The sequence below is a fragment of the Microtus oregoni genome, unplaced genomic scaffold (assembly GCF_018167655.1).
Source record: "Microtus oregoni isolate MIOR12 unplaced genomic scaffold, Mior012 000033F_ref0000390, whole genome shotgun sequence".
NCBI lineage: Eukaryota > Metazoa > Chordata > Mammalia > Rodentia > Cricetidae > Microtus > Microtus oregoni.
Window position 1 is genome coordinate 1,216,704 of NW_024543092.1, and position 16,052 is coordinate 1,232,755.

Genomic DNA, 16,052 nt, shown 5'->3' on the forward strand with positions numbered 1-16,052 from the left:
TCCAGCCTCCAGAGCTGTCCTATTGCAGCTCCAGCCTCCAGAGCTGTCCTATTGCAGCTCCAGCCTCCAGAGCTGTCCTATTGCAGCTCTAGGTGCCTGCCTTCCTGATAGTCTGGACACCTGTCCTCCAGAGCTGAGCTGTTTTATTGTGTCTCCAGCTTCCAGAGCTGTACTATTCCTGCTCTACCCCCACCCCCAGCTGTCCTATTGAGTCTACCCCTCCAGAGCTGTCCTATTGCAGCTCTACCCTGCACTCCAGAGCTGTTCTATTGTAACACTACCCCCTAGAGCGGTTCTAATACCGCTCTACCTTTCTAGAGATGGCATATTGTGGCTCCACTGCTCTAAGTATGTCCTGGCTTCCCAATAAGTCAGGATATGTAGATGGAGCTGCAGGCTGCATTCCTGCCATCCAGTTCCCGGACACCTGGCTAGCTTATGCCCTCAAATAACAACAAACAAATTTTATTCATTTAAACACTGCTTGGCCCATTAGTTCTAGCCTCTTACTGGCTAATTCTCACATCTTGATTAACCCATTTTTAATAATCTGTGTAGCACCATGAAGTGGTGTCTTACCATGAAAGATTCAGCATGTCTGACCTGGCTGCTGGCTCCATTGCATCTGGCCCAGAGAGGAGAGGCATGGCGATTGCCTCACTTCCTACCAGCATTCTGTTCTGTTTACTCCGCCTACCTAATTTTCTATCCTATCAAAGGACCAAGGCAGTTTCTTTATTAACCAATGAAATCAACACAAAATAGAAGACCCTCCCACATCAAGGATACCTCTGCAACACGACTGTAACACATTCTCCTATAGTGACCCCCAATTATAAAATTATTTTCATTGCTACTTCATACCTATAATTTTGTTACTCTTATGAATCATAATGCAAATATCTGATATTCAGGATATTTGACATATTCCCCTTAAAGAGGTCAAGGTCCACAGATTATGATGCACAGGTTAGGAAAGAAAGAAAAGTAGCTGAGGTAAAATCATGAGAACATGAGTCATTAACTCAAATGATATCTTTGTAGTGCTTTTGGTAAATTATAAGGTCAAATATTTTATATAAAACTTCAGCAATCTTCAATATCCTTGCCAGCCACCTAACAGAAAGCAGACTGGGTTCTATAGAAATGTGAGGATCTGTGTCATTTATTTTCTTTCGTCTTCTAGAAGCTTACTAGTTTTATTAAGATTTTTTGAAAACAACTCCTAAGATTCTTGTCATTCTCTATTATTTACTATTTTTAATTTATGTATGTTATTGTTTTCCTTCATCTTGTCCAAGTACTCTAAAATTTAGCAGTTATTTGTTAATTTGTGTCACATCAAACTTACTATATTTAAAGTTTGTTCAGTTTCCCATATTGCACACCTTTGGACAAATATGGAAGAATTTTAATTGTTATTTTTTAAAAAAAATGATTTTCTTCTTTATAATCTTTTTCTTTTATTCGAGAATTTCAATTATGTAAATATTAGATCTTTTCAGTATTATTACCACAATCACTGAGATTTTCCTCATTTTCTTTGTTTCCAGATTGAATGGATTGCATTGATCTGCTCCCATGTTCAGTCACCAATTTTCTGTAAATGTCACACTATTGTGGAATTCATAATCAAGCCTCTATCTTTCTTCTGATATCAAAATTTACAGCTTAAATTTTCTATTTGGTTGTTTTTATATTAATATTCATTTTGCTGATATTTTCCAGAAATTTCTTAAAAATTATTGAATATTCATGAAGTGCCTACTTAAGAAATTTCACATGTACACTGAAATATTGATGGATCTTATATTATAACTGGGACCTTTTTCTAAAATAATTTGAAAGAGTAATGGGAATGAGTATAAATATAACAAATAATACTAACAAATTGTTAAAGATGGGTTATCAGTTTATGAATGAGATTTACCAAAATATTTATGCCAGATTTTTGTATATTGCTAAAATTTTACATAATAACATAATAGATAATCTTCAAAGTTTACATAGCCCTTTTAGAAATTAAAAATCACTGTTATATAGGTTACATATACACTAAATATTATAAAACATCCTGGATGCCATATACATTTCTGTTGCCTAGATGAATTTCTCATTTTATTAGAGATAAAACAACATTTAATGAAAATGCACAATACATTCAAAAATACTGTTTTGACCTTCTGTTAATTGGAAAGGGATTTCATCTTGAAAAATGATTTTTATTATGGAAGTCTCCTATGCTTTAATCCCTTAGGATTTCAAGACTACAGGGAATCAAAACCTTAAATTCAAAACATTAACATTTCCTCAGAAGAAAATAAGCCCATAAATATTAATATACATGCCTATATATTTATAAATATATACATAAGATGTGAGCATGTATCATTCATATATATATTTTTAATAAACAAACAAGAAATTTTATATGGATATGTTGCTTCTATACTTTCTTCTTTTTTTTTTTTTTTTTTGGTTTTTCGAGACTGGTTTTGGAGCCTGTCCTGGAACTAGCTCTTGTAGACCAGGCTGGTCTCGAACTCACAGAGATCCGCCTGCCTCTGCCTCCCAAGTGCTGGGATTAAAGGCATGCACCACCACCGCCCGGCTGCTTCTATACTTTCTTTACTCCACAACTTGTCTTAGCCTATCTAGATTATTAACCAATGTAGCCTGTGAGAAATCTGTCTGTGCAAAACACATTATATGCAGAGTTTAAGTATGTTTTGTTAACTTCTATGTATTTCTTTTGTATTTCTGAGAGAGTATAAAAATAAGAAAAAATAGATATAATACTTTCAATAATAAAATTTGCTTTTTCTCTTTATCTATCTATATACTTTTTATTGTCCTCTTATATGTTATCTATAAGCATTATATTGTTAGATGTAGAAGCCTTCATTCAAGCAGTACCATAAAGCAAGGAGAAAATTATTTTTCCACTGATATTTCTTGTGACTTGTACAAAAAAGTGAAAAAGCAACTGCAAATATAGAGGGCAAGTGTTGTTTATTCTACAAGTCACCCTGTTACTTAGGCAAAACATCACACTCCCATCTGAGGAATAAGATCATCTCCAGTGAGTTATGCCCTTGGGAAAGGCTTAGAGGAAGAGTCATTCTCCCTCCTAATATCCACTTGCAAAACCGTGGGGTCAGAAAGAGAATGTGTAGAAGCTAAATGGAGGTCATTCAGAGGTGACTAAAGTTCATCCAAAGGTAACTCATGCTGTGAGAAATTAATCAAGGTATCTTCAAAGAAGGCAACACTGAGCCCAATCTGACGACCCTCATCTTAACACTCTAATCAGCTAACTAGTAGTTCCCCACTTAAAACTCAATGCTCATATTTATACACATTCAGAATAACCTAGACTAAGTGAAGCATTCTTGAAAGCAAATTTAAACTTCTCATTAAAATACTAAATTTGAACATCTATCTTACTCAAGAGGAATTTTAGCTGCCTTATAGCAGAAATTATAGATGAGAGATCATTTTCAGGGAACATATTTCTAAAAATACCTTCCCAAGCAGAAGACTAGTTCATTAATAAGTGAATGGATAAAATTGAGTGCCACAGTGCAGCTGTTACAGTCAAGCACTGTGCATAAAAAATAAACTATAGAAAATAGATATTTAAGCCTCAAAAATAATGATGTCTGAAATGATAACTTACACATACTCCCAGATTAATAGTCATTAAGAAATTCTTTAAAAAACCTTCATGAATAAAGCTATTAGAATCACAGTAAGACACAGTGTTAATCTGACTTAGTATCATTTCAGATCCGATAAATTTGTAAAAGTTGTGTGACAGCTCTATATGACATTTAGATTTTTTTTATCTATCAAGAAGATTAATATAATTCCTCCAAATTATAGTAGCATTTAGAATATTGATGATTGTTATGTTTGATATTGATTATATTGCACCATCAATCAATACTAACATAGCTCTGTAGCATAAACCATTGATCTGTGAAAAAAATTGAGCCATAGTCATACTACTATGGGACTTTCAGCTTTGTAAATGATCTTTTTATGCATCAGTACCTGAAATCACATTCTGTATATGAACTGGAAAACAAATCCCTTCTTCTCTCCTATTGGTGATCAGTGCCAAAATATAGGTATGGGAGCTTTAAAAAATCATAAAGGATTCTTGGCTTCCTCTCCAAATTTGGTCACTATACTATCAGACTTTAATCTGCTGGCCTTGCTAATATACTTTGATGTAAAGTAGGCATATGTTCATGCTTGTGTGTAGTTAAGAATCAGAGGTCATTATAATGTTGTACACATTCACATTCAATTTACAAAATTCTTCAGACTCCATCTATTTTGGATCAGTTCAAACACCAGTGAGACAAGCTTGCGTACACATTATTTATCTAGCTGGATTGTACTTTAAGGCACTTTACCTCTAGTTTAATCTCGAGATTGACTAGCATGAAACAAGGCAAATACATCAGGTTAGATTCAGAATGTTCTGTGCTTCTTCCTAGAGATCTTTGTAAACTAAATCAATGTCCTCAGAGAAATACTGAACTCTCATGTACTTAAGTTCACAGACGTCAGAGATGCTCCATATGCCAATTCTCAACTCAATAAGAAGGAACAGGTCTAGCAATGTAGTATGTCAGATATAATTTGCATCTGTGCTGATTGTATTCCAGGCTTTCTATAAATTCTGGAAAATATAGACATTTATTTATATCAACACATCTGATTTGGTGGCTCTATAAAATATATGACCATTATGAAAACCAGAATTTAGTTTTATAGAATTATATTTATCCTCAACATTTTATATACCAACTTCTTTCTGTATTCAAAATTTCACTTTATGAAATAGAGTAATGATTTTTCTAACAGGACATTATTAACTAGTGAGTCCTTGAATGTAATATGCATGGCTGCCAGGATTTAAATGATGCATTTATTAAAGATAGATGAGAGATAGAAATGTAGATCAATTATTACCTCTATTTTGCATTATAATGCTTCTTCCATATATGCATGTGTACTCTAAGACTGCTTAGATTTGGTGTATTATTTATAAAATATTCAAAACTAAAACTTTCATAAATTTTTAGTTTAATTTTTCTGATAAGAAAATGCTGTTACTTAAATCCATCATTTAGGTAGAAATTAATTATGACTCATTGTATCTTTATGATATTTATATGTGCTAAAAAAGAATTAATATTGTGTTTTTTTTATTTCCTCACTTTGTTTGTTAGCACGCTTGATATTTTTAGTCACTCAAACTAAAGTTGTTCTACTGTGAGGTCTTAGGCTATACTCATTTGGTGAATACTACCTTTTTATAAATTAATAATTAACCTCTCTCCTATATTACTTCTTTTAGAACTTTTAGAATATTATGCTTCCTAAGTTTTTATAATTAGCATTCTATATATTATTTTTGTTTTGTTTTGTTTTTTGTTTTTTTTTTGTTTTTTTTTTTTTTTGATTTTTCGAGTCAGGGTTTCTCTGTGGCTTTGGAGCCTGTCCTGGAACTAGCGCTGTAGACCAGGTGGCTGGTCTCGAACTCACAGAGATCCGCCTGTCTCTGCCTCACGAGTGCTGGGATTAAAGGCGTGCGCCACCACCGCCCAGCGCATTCTATATATTATTACAGAAATACATAAACAATATATCATGTATCTTTGTGTGTTCAATCTTGTTGGATCATCAATTTTTTTGTTATCTACATTTTCAATCTGGACACCTAAATGTTTAGACAGTAATTTTACAGGTTATTAGTTTTCTAAGAAACTGAAAATTAATTAATACATAAAATTAAATTATGTGCCATAATCAATGTCACAATATTACGAAGCACTTAAAGACTCTTCATGGTAATAAAAAGAGAAAGAATCAAGGACATCATAAGATGGTTTTAATATAGGCTTTAATAAGTGATCACACAATACTGCTACATGAACTAATTAACTATACTGATTATGCCACATCCAATAATACATGTCCTTGACATGTCAATTTCACATCTCACACTCACACTCTTCTTTAATGTTGATATATTGATGTAGGGATTCTAAATAGATTATCTGTATAGGCATGCATGTATAATGCATGCCTGTGTCTTTAAGAAGGAGTGGTGTATTTTATGAATAGGTACTGTGTGAACACTCAAAGAACTGAGCTGCCTATGTGCCCTTCTTAGAGTACATGACATGTATATTTGTGTGCTTAATCTTGTTCACTTTAGAAACAGTTCTCTAGGAAGATAAGTCCTACCAGACCAAAAGGAGCAGAGCTGTCAAAGGTCCTATTGTGTCAAGCTAATAAGGAGCTATCAAGCAGTATTTCCTGAATGCCTAAGCAACAGGTACTATCAGAGGTCATCATCATGCCTAGTCAATGAGATGAGCATGAGACATCAACTATCAACTGTCACCCAGCCTGGGTGATTGGAAGATATATAAGTTTTGTCCCTTTGTTAAATAAATGAGTCTGCTGTCAGTCTTCTACCTGACTCCCAACATCTGTTGTCATTGATATTGTGCTTTTTCACCCCCACCCCTGTGGAAGACAGTAGGACCAGCAATATCAGATGATAGATAGATAAATAGATAGATAGATAGATAGATAGATAGATAGATAGATAGATGAAAGAAAAATAGAGAGATCTGATGTGGGAGTCCCCTCTGTGTGTCATGATTACCCTTAATGAATAAAGAAAAATGCCTTGGCTTGTTGATAGGGCAGAACTTAGGTAGGCAGGGAAGACAGGATTGAATGCTGGGATAAAGAATGGCGGAGTCAGAGAGACTCCATCGATCTGAGGCCAGAGGCAGATGTACTGAAACTTTGCTAGTAGGCCATGACCTCATGGTGATGTACAAATTAATAAAAATAGATTAAATTAAAATGTAAGAGTTAGCCAATAAGAAGCTAGAGCTAATGGGCCAAACAGTGATTTAATGAATACAGTTTCTGTGTGATTTTCTCGGGCCTGGGTGACAGGGACAAAGAAGCAGCTCCCTGCAACATAGACCAATAGATGATTAGATAGATGATTAGATAGATAGATAGATAGATAGATAGATAGATAGATGTTAGATAGATGACAGATAGATAGATGATAGATGGTAATAGATGTGACTTATATACTCAGTAGAATGGCATACATACTCATTAAATTTTAACATATTTATCCTATTATTAATTATAAGTGTACGTGTGACTATGTTTCTGCATGTATGGTCCTGTCTATTTCTCTCAAAACTTCAACAACTTTCTGGGCTCTTGGTAGATTTCTTATACCACTGGCATACTCTACAATCCACAGGGACAAGCCATTGTGGAGAGGACCAACAGAGCTTTTAAGGAGCTGTTGGCCAGGACTATATCACCAGAGGCTAGAAAAGATCCTCATCTGCCCTTTACAAAGGTCCTTTTCCATATGAACTTTCTTAGTTTTAATGGGCTCAGTTCAGCTTACAAGCACTAGGCATCTCTATCAAGGAACACACCCCTTCCCCTGGTGATATGGAGAAATTCTGTCTCCCTACAATGGTAGTCATCCTCCTGCTGACCCATAGGAGAGGGTGTAATTTTGTTTTTTCTCAGACTGCTGAAAAACCAATATGGGTCCCAGTAACAGATGAATGCCCAGCTATGGACCAGCCTGCTTCCACCAAGGAGGAAGTAACCCACAATGGGTAATCTACATACTACCCTTTCTTGTTCTCATTGTCCTCCTAGCAGATTGATTTATTAAGGGCAGACGTTATGGCCTTTGACTACTCATTTAAAAAAAAAAGTTTGTCAAATATAAAAAGGCTGTTGGATCCATTCTGTATATTCACATATGCATTAATTGGTTTTGTTAACCCTTATTCTCCTTAATTGTCTCATGCAGCAGCTCCAACAACAACAGACAGCAACCAATGCTACTCTTCGGGTGTTAGTGGCTTTTAGACATCCTTCTCACAGTCATCCACAGGAGGTTATGCATGCCTGGCTATTTGTAATTCAAAAAGCTACTGCCTAGTATCAACTCACACCATGGCAGCTCTCCAGAAATGAATTCTCTTCAAGGGTTAGTAGTCAAAGACAGGTTAGAGCTAGTTAATTTGGCAGGCCAACCTAAGACAAGCACAGTGCAGTTGCTGAGCACTCCTGAGGCAGGGTCAACAAAGCCTAAGAAAAGAACTTTTTTTTTTTTTTTTTTTTTTTTTTTGGTTTTTCGAGACAGGGTTTCTCTGTGGCTTTGGAGCCTGTCCTGGAACTAGCTCTTGTAGACCAGGCTGGTCTCCAACTCACAGAGATCCGCCTGCCTCTGCCTCCCGAGAGCTGGGATTTTTTTTTAATTTGTTTATTTATTAAAGATTTCTGCCTCCTCCCTGCCACCGCCTACCATTTCCCTCCCCCTCCCCCATGTGCGCCACCATCCCCAGGCCAAGAAAAGAACTTTTGATCGTGCTGAGTGTTCTATGTAATATCAATTCCCATGTTTTAAGAGGCAATTCTTATTTTATGAAAAGCCAAGCTACAGATGCTTAATCTAATATATCTTCTTTGTTATTTAAGGAGTAAATATTTTTGACACTTGATATCTTAGAAGAGAACTGACACTTTCCAACTTCTAAATTTTAAGTTTCATGGAAAAATACAGTGATTTTAAAATTAGTGAAGTATAAGAGTAAGACTAAAACAGCCGCTGACCTTTCCCTATTTACTAAGAATGATAGTGATCAAATTTGCTAACATTAAATTCTGGAAAATTATTAACTTTTCTTCTAAATAATGTTCAAAAATGATATATCACCTTTACTTTCTTTATATTATCCTCAAATAAATAAAAGACTCTTACCAGCAAAGACATTAAAAAACAATACAACACATTATTGTATTTTAAATGGACATTTTAATTATTCACAATTTAAATGTTTGTCAAATAAAGATGTTTCATTTTGTAAATGGAAAACATGAAGATCAATTGTATGTTTCTAAAATGAAAGCTTGAGTAGAGTAACTATATATTGAGAAATCCTGAGCCTTCTTTGAACCCTAATCTCTGACGAAACAGGTAAAGAGATGCTGGAAACAAAGATTTTATTCTTACACTGGGAAGACCTTCTTTGACCACTATAGTTTGCAGATCCTTAGTTGCAGATCTATACATCAATGCCTCATTGTGGTTGGATTTATTGCCTTGCCATACATTTAAAATGCCATTATAAGGGTTTACAACAATAGAGAGAGAAGTTCTGTGAATGTTCTCTCTGACAAAATCATGCAAATTACCTAATAACAACAATTATTTAAAAAGTAAAGTTTTAGGAAATAATCTGAGAATATTAATAAAGATAATAATAATAATGATAATAATAATAAATGGCATATATCCAAAGGACTTTCCTAGCACACTTTGATAACAATAATAAGAGGAGTTGGGTTGAGATTTGTTCTTCCTCCAGCTCTAGGTCATTAGGGGGGTATCTTTCTAGGAGACAGGGATATGAGAGTGTCCCATCTTGAATACAGTTATGTGGTGCTATATTCAATTTACAAGACAATGTGAGTAACAACAACTTCTTTCTTTAGCCACAAAGCATGATATGGAATGTATTCTTTGTTTTGATAGTAACTTCAGAACACTGGGTTCAAATCACTCTTGCAATTACACGTTCTCAAAAGAACCAACAAGAATCTAAAGATGCTTCTCATTCCCTTAAACAAAAAGTGCTCAACTCTAACAGCAGAGTATAACTCAAGACTTTCTGCTCATTAGATGCCTCTGAGAGAAGCAAATCATAAATTATACCACTTAATATATTTCCAAAAGAAATGTTTGAAAAAACACTAATAGAAGAAAAAGTAGAAAAATATTTTAGCCAATTTTGGACAGAGGGCTGATATCCAAAATATACAAATAACCCAAGAGACTTGACATCAAACTAAAAAAAAATAATCCTATAAAAATAAAGTACAAGCCTAAACAGAGGATCTCAACAGATGAATCTCAGAGGGCTGAAAGACACTTAAATAAATGTTCAATACCCTTAGCCATCAGAGAGATTCAAATGAAAACAACTATACAATTCCATTTTATACTTGTCAGAATGGTTGAGATCAAAACTATTGCTGACAGCTTTATGTTGAAGAGAATGTCGGGGTAAGCGGAATGCTCCTCCACTGCTGGTGGGAGTACATACTTGTAAGGCTGCTTTGGAAATCAGTATGGTGATTTCTCAGAAAAATTGGAAACAATCTACATCAAGACAAAGCATACCATTGTTGGGTATATACCCAAAGGATGCTCAATCACACCACATGGACATGTGTTCAACTATGTTCTTAACAGCATTGCTCATAATATCCAGAACCTGAAAACAGCCTAAATGACCCTCAACTGAAGAATGGATAAAAAAATATGTGGTACAGATACACGATGGAGTACTACACAGTAGTAACAAATAATGATATTATGAAATTTGCATGCAAATAGATGGATTTGGAAAAAAAACATATTGAGTGAGATAATCCAATCCCAGAAAGACAGATATAATATCTACTCATTCATAAGTGGCTTTTAGACATAAAGCAAAGAAAAAAGAAAACATACAGTCCACAACCCCAAACACTCTAGAAAGCAAAGAGGACCTGAAGAGAGACATACATGGGTCCACACAGGAAGGAAAAAAGATGAGATCACCTAAGCAAATTGGGAGCATGGGAGTCAAGAGAGAGGGTAGAAGAGAAGGGGGAGGAAAGGAAAGGAGCAGAGAAATCTCATTAAAGAATTATCTCATTAAAAACAACAAAGAAAAGAAATATGGCTTTGTATTCAGAAGTCTAGGTTGGTTGCTACTTTGAATTAGATGTTACTACAACCTCAGGTTTCTTATTTCTAAGGTGGTTAATTTTTTTCCTGGGCTGATTTCATGATTTCCCAATGTCTTTTGTTATTGTTTTGTTTTATGGTTTTGGTGTGAGTGTGAGTGTGTGTGTGTCTGCATGTGTGTGTGTGTGTGTGCATTTGTGTGTGTCTGTGATTGAGAGAGTTTGGTAATCTTGTGCATCATTTTTATTTTTAATAACAAAATGTGGAAACAACTGAGACACATTTCAGTCCATATATACATAAATAAAATGTGATATCATCCTAGGATGGAATAATTATGTGATAACCCTTTAGTTGCAATATTGTTTTCATAGGTTGATCTATCCAAAGTTAACCTTGTCCTGAAAACTGAAATAAAAATTCTAGAAGTGAAGAACTGAGGTGGTGTTATTGGTAGTGTTCGTATCTTAGAGCATCTTACACTGCTGTGTAGAGAACTGTAGTAATAAAAGCGGCGGGGCTGCGTTCCTAGCACCCCGGCTGCCTGTTTGGCTAGCTTATGCCCGAAATAACAACACACAAACTGTATTCATTTAATCACTGCTTGGCCCATTTCTATCTAGCCTCTTCTAGGCTAATTCTCACATATTAATTTAGCCCATTTCTAATCATCTGTTTAGCGCCCCTAGGTGCGCTTACCGGGAAGAGCTGTGGAGTCTGAGCTCACTTCTTCTTCCTCCCAGTGTTCTGTTCTGTTTACTCCTCCCACCTATCTTCTAAACAATGAGGGCCAAGCAGTTTCTTTTTATTTAACCAATGACCTTTCTCCATCATTTCCCCTTTTTCAGTTTAAACAAAAAAAAGGGGGCTTTAACTTAAACATAGCAAAATTACATATAACGAAACAGTTATCAAGTAAAAGTTACAATAATCTTTATCATAACTAAGGAAAACTATAACTATAACTAGCTATTCTTAACTCCATCAAAGACTCCAGAAAGATACAATACTACCTAAGCAAACAAGTAAAAAGCAACTTTTTAAACTCTAGAAAACACAGAGACATCTCACTGCCTGGACAGTCACCCAAAGTACCTCTGTACCATTGGGGCATCCATCTTCAGCCTTCAGGCCCACGGTATCCAGTAGACATTTCCATAAAGCAGGAAAATTCAAAGTCAGTTCAGTCACTATCTGTTGTGTCCTGCAGAATGTCTCGCAGACTCTTTCATGAATCAGGAACCCCGAAAGATCATCTCACCTTAGGCAAGTTCAGTAGTTCTCTCTCTGTGGGTTCTCTGTGTCCAGTTTATGCAATAGTCCAGGCAAGAGCAGTTCCTTGCCCAAATGGCTATCAAACTCCATAACGAGCCTCTTCGATGCCCATCTTCCTCTTGAAGTAGATTGGTGCTGCCAGGAGCAGAGTGTCTCATTGTCATGAAAAGTCCTAAGTTATTAAAACATTTAAAATGCCATATTCTATAATCTTTGAAAAATATGAAGAATGCCTATCTAAAATATATCTATGCAGATCTAGAAAATATTAACTAACATGACTACAAACTTGACTATTATTTATGATTATCCATCAACAACCTATATTTCCTAATTATATAGTACATATTTAAATGAACTACACAATCACAATACCTTAATCAAAATCAGAAACACTTATACATATAACAAAATGGACCTTAAATCTCTATCAATAAAGCAAAATCTATACTAATACAAATTATTCATATCTATATCATATCCCCCTATAAATGTAAAAGAACGTTTATAAACCATATTTGGGAACATGGGCATAGTTTTTTCTCTCCAAACTGCTTCCTGCTGAATGGGGGCGTTGTTAATTAGGTCTTTCATGGTATAACCTGTGTGCTAGTTTCATCTCAGTTGGCAGTTGAGCGAAGCAATTTTCTGAAGATGTTCACTGCAACCCTTCAGGAGGGCATGGTCCATCATACCAAATCAGAACAGAAGAAATGAACAGGGTCTCATCCTCTGTGAAAACAAAATAAGAAACTCCTTTCCAAAGCATCATGTCCTTAGATCCAAATTTCAAAGTCAAGGCATCAAAATATCTATTTCGGATTAGTTCAGCAGCATTTATAAATAAATGTCTTTTAGCATCTGTTGCCCCTTCCTCAGCATTCAAACAATTCAAAGAGAGCATAATAGCATACAGTATTAAAATTCTCTGTCTATTTTCCATCTTTGTACAGCTTTGTTTTAACCTCTATTTTGTTTATTTTTACTTAACTCTTTGCTTTTTGAGACAAGTTCTCTGTGTCTTTGACCTGAAGTAACTCTGTAGACCAGGCTGTCCTTGAATTCTCAGAGATCCACCTGTCTCTTCCTCCCAGGCATTTGGGATTAAAGGTGTACACTACTACACCTTGAACTCCCAGAGATCTGTTTGTCTCTGCCTTCTAGGCACTGGGATTAAAGGCGTGTGCTACCACACCTTGAAGTCACAGAGGTCAATCTCCCTCTGCCTTCCAAGTGTTGGGATTAAAGGTGTGTATTACCACACACAACAACTCTCTTCCTTTTTTTTTGTTTTTTACTTTAAGAACTTCAACTTTTAGTCTGCATATATTTTTAACATACTGTAAACCATTTAAAAATTTTCTTTGTCTTTGAATCTCTCTTTACTGTATATTTCTCTTTTTCAGACCACATGAGTCTTTTTTTTTTTTACCAAGCAATTAATTTACCAAGCAATATCAGTAGGATTAAAGGCGTGGCTTTGCCGGCTGGATACAGCCCATTCCTTAGCTTTCCAGCCTCATGGCTGAGGTACTGGCTGTAGCGATGTTTACTGCCACAACTCTATGGCATTTCAAGGTCCCTGCCAGCAAGCAAAGCTTCAGCAGCCTGTGCTTGCAAACCGCATGAACCACCTGCGTAAAAGAGTCAGAGTTTGCCCTGGCAGGACAGCCCAGAAAGCCGGCATTTTTAAATGGCACAACTTTTTTCCTGCTACAGCTGAAAACCGAAAAGCATGCGTTCAGCTTTTTGTCAACACCATTTAAGTGTTTCGTGGCAGGACCTCTTAATGAGCTGCAGGGTTTTGCAGCTAAAGCTGAGTCAGGAAGCTTCTCTTAGATGAGAGCCCTTGCTTGTCTCTAGCAAACAGAGTGCCACAAATGCTTTAAAGCCAGAGTTCATGCTGGCAGCACAGCACCAAGAAGCTGTGCTTTAAAATGACACAGCGTTTTTTCTGCTGCTGTTGCCAAATCAGGAAATCTCTCTACAGCACGCCACCAACAAAGAGCAAAAATCTGTGTTAAACTCTCTCTCCCTTATTTTTAAGCCTTCTCAGTTTTTTTAAGTGGGTTTAGTCCATCACGTCAGGCACCATTTGTAGTAATAAGAGTGGCGGGGCTACGTTCCCAGCACCCCGGCCGCCTGTTTGGCTAGCTTATGCCCGAAATAACAACACACAAACTGTATTCATTTAATCACTGCTTGGCCCATTTCTATCTAGCCTCTTCTAGGCTAATTCTCACATATTAATTTAGCCCATTTCTAATCATCCATGTAGTGCCCCTCGGTGCGCTTACCAGGAAGATTCTAGCCTATATCCATCCTGGGTCGGAGCTTCATCACCTGCGTCTGCCCAGGAGATGGGAGCATGGCATCTCTTTGAGGTGTCTGCTCTCGAGAGGAGAGCTGTGGAGTCTGAGCTCACTTCCTCTTCCTCCCAGCGTTCTGTTCTGTTTACTCCTCCCACCTATCTTCTAACCAATGAGGGCCAAGCAGTTTCTTTTTATTTAACCAATGACCTTCCTCCATCAGAGAACAACAGTCATCCCTTTGACACCATGTCTAAAGTATAGATGCTACTTACTTTTAAGTGATTTTGTAGTCACTGTTATTATTGTATCCTTTGCCTGGTGGTGCAGTGCTTGTGTTCATGTAGACCTGAAGGTGTACTCTCTGGCTAAAACATAGAGCCAGAGAAATTCACCTCCTTTGTCTGATCACACAGGCTTGTATCCTTTCAAATAATCATAAGAAGGATTGGGTAGATTAAAACAATCTGAAATTCAGCACTCAGTAACTCTCTTACAGTGTATTTTTATATGGTTTTCTATTTTGTTAATTGTTATTTCTATATTAGGAGTTATTTTAATATCATGATATGCCTGTTTAGTAATAGGAGCAGTGGGGCTGCATCCCCAGCACCCCGGCCACCTGCTAGCTTATGCCTCGAAATAATTACATGGACCCTGTATTCCTTTAAACACTGCTTGGCCCATTAACTCTAGCCCTTGCAGGCTAATTCTCATATCCCGATCAACCCATCTCTAATAATCTGTGTAGCATCAGTCTTACCAGGAAAGATTCTAGCCTACGTCCATCCTGGGTCTGAGCTTCATGTGTCTGCCTCAGAGAGCAGAGCTATCGCCTCTGCCCAGGAGAGGGGAGCATGGCGTCTCTGAGCTCATTTCCTCTTCCTCCCAGCATTCTGTTCTGTTTACTCCACCCACCTATGTTCTAACCTATCAGGGATAGCAGTTTCTTATTTAATTAACCAATGACCTTCCTCCCTCATGCCTGAATTATTTATCAGATTTTAAGATAAATATGTACCTTTAGAGTTAAGCATGATGTGCACATGGTTTGGTGAAACTTTCTAATTATGCCAATCATCAACCATGTTGGAATCTGTCCAAAATATATTTGAGGAGGATTTCTATATATGCTTCAACATAGATGAACTGTGAACTTGTCTTATCACAAGAAAAAAGTCAGTCACAAAAATGCATGTTTTTGGTGAGTCTGTTTGTATGACACATCTGTAATAAGTATATTTGTAGAGACAAAAGTTTATATTGGTTTTGATTAATTTTAGGAGTGGATGCTAAAGATCATAACACTTCTATATGAAATTATAGAAGAGTTTGATAACTTCCTTGTGTGATAATTGAATATATCTTTGAAAATGTTAAATACTAAATTGTCCTCTTTAAATGGAAGATTTGACTATGACATAAATAAACCCCAATATTACTTAGGAGAACCAGAAATATAGACTATTAACTTGCTAGCAGTCTGTACTTATTTAAATATATGCAATGATAGTTTCACTTACATTCTTCTGCCATGAATCTTTATTGCTTAGTTTAAATTCTATGAAATATGTTTATATTCAGCTGTTTAGCTCTATCTAACACTATCTATCAATTAATTGTTCCTTCAATTAACAACAATATTA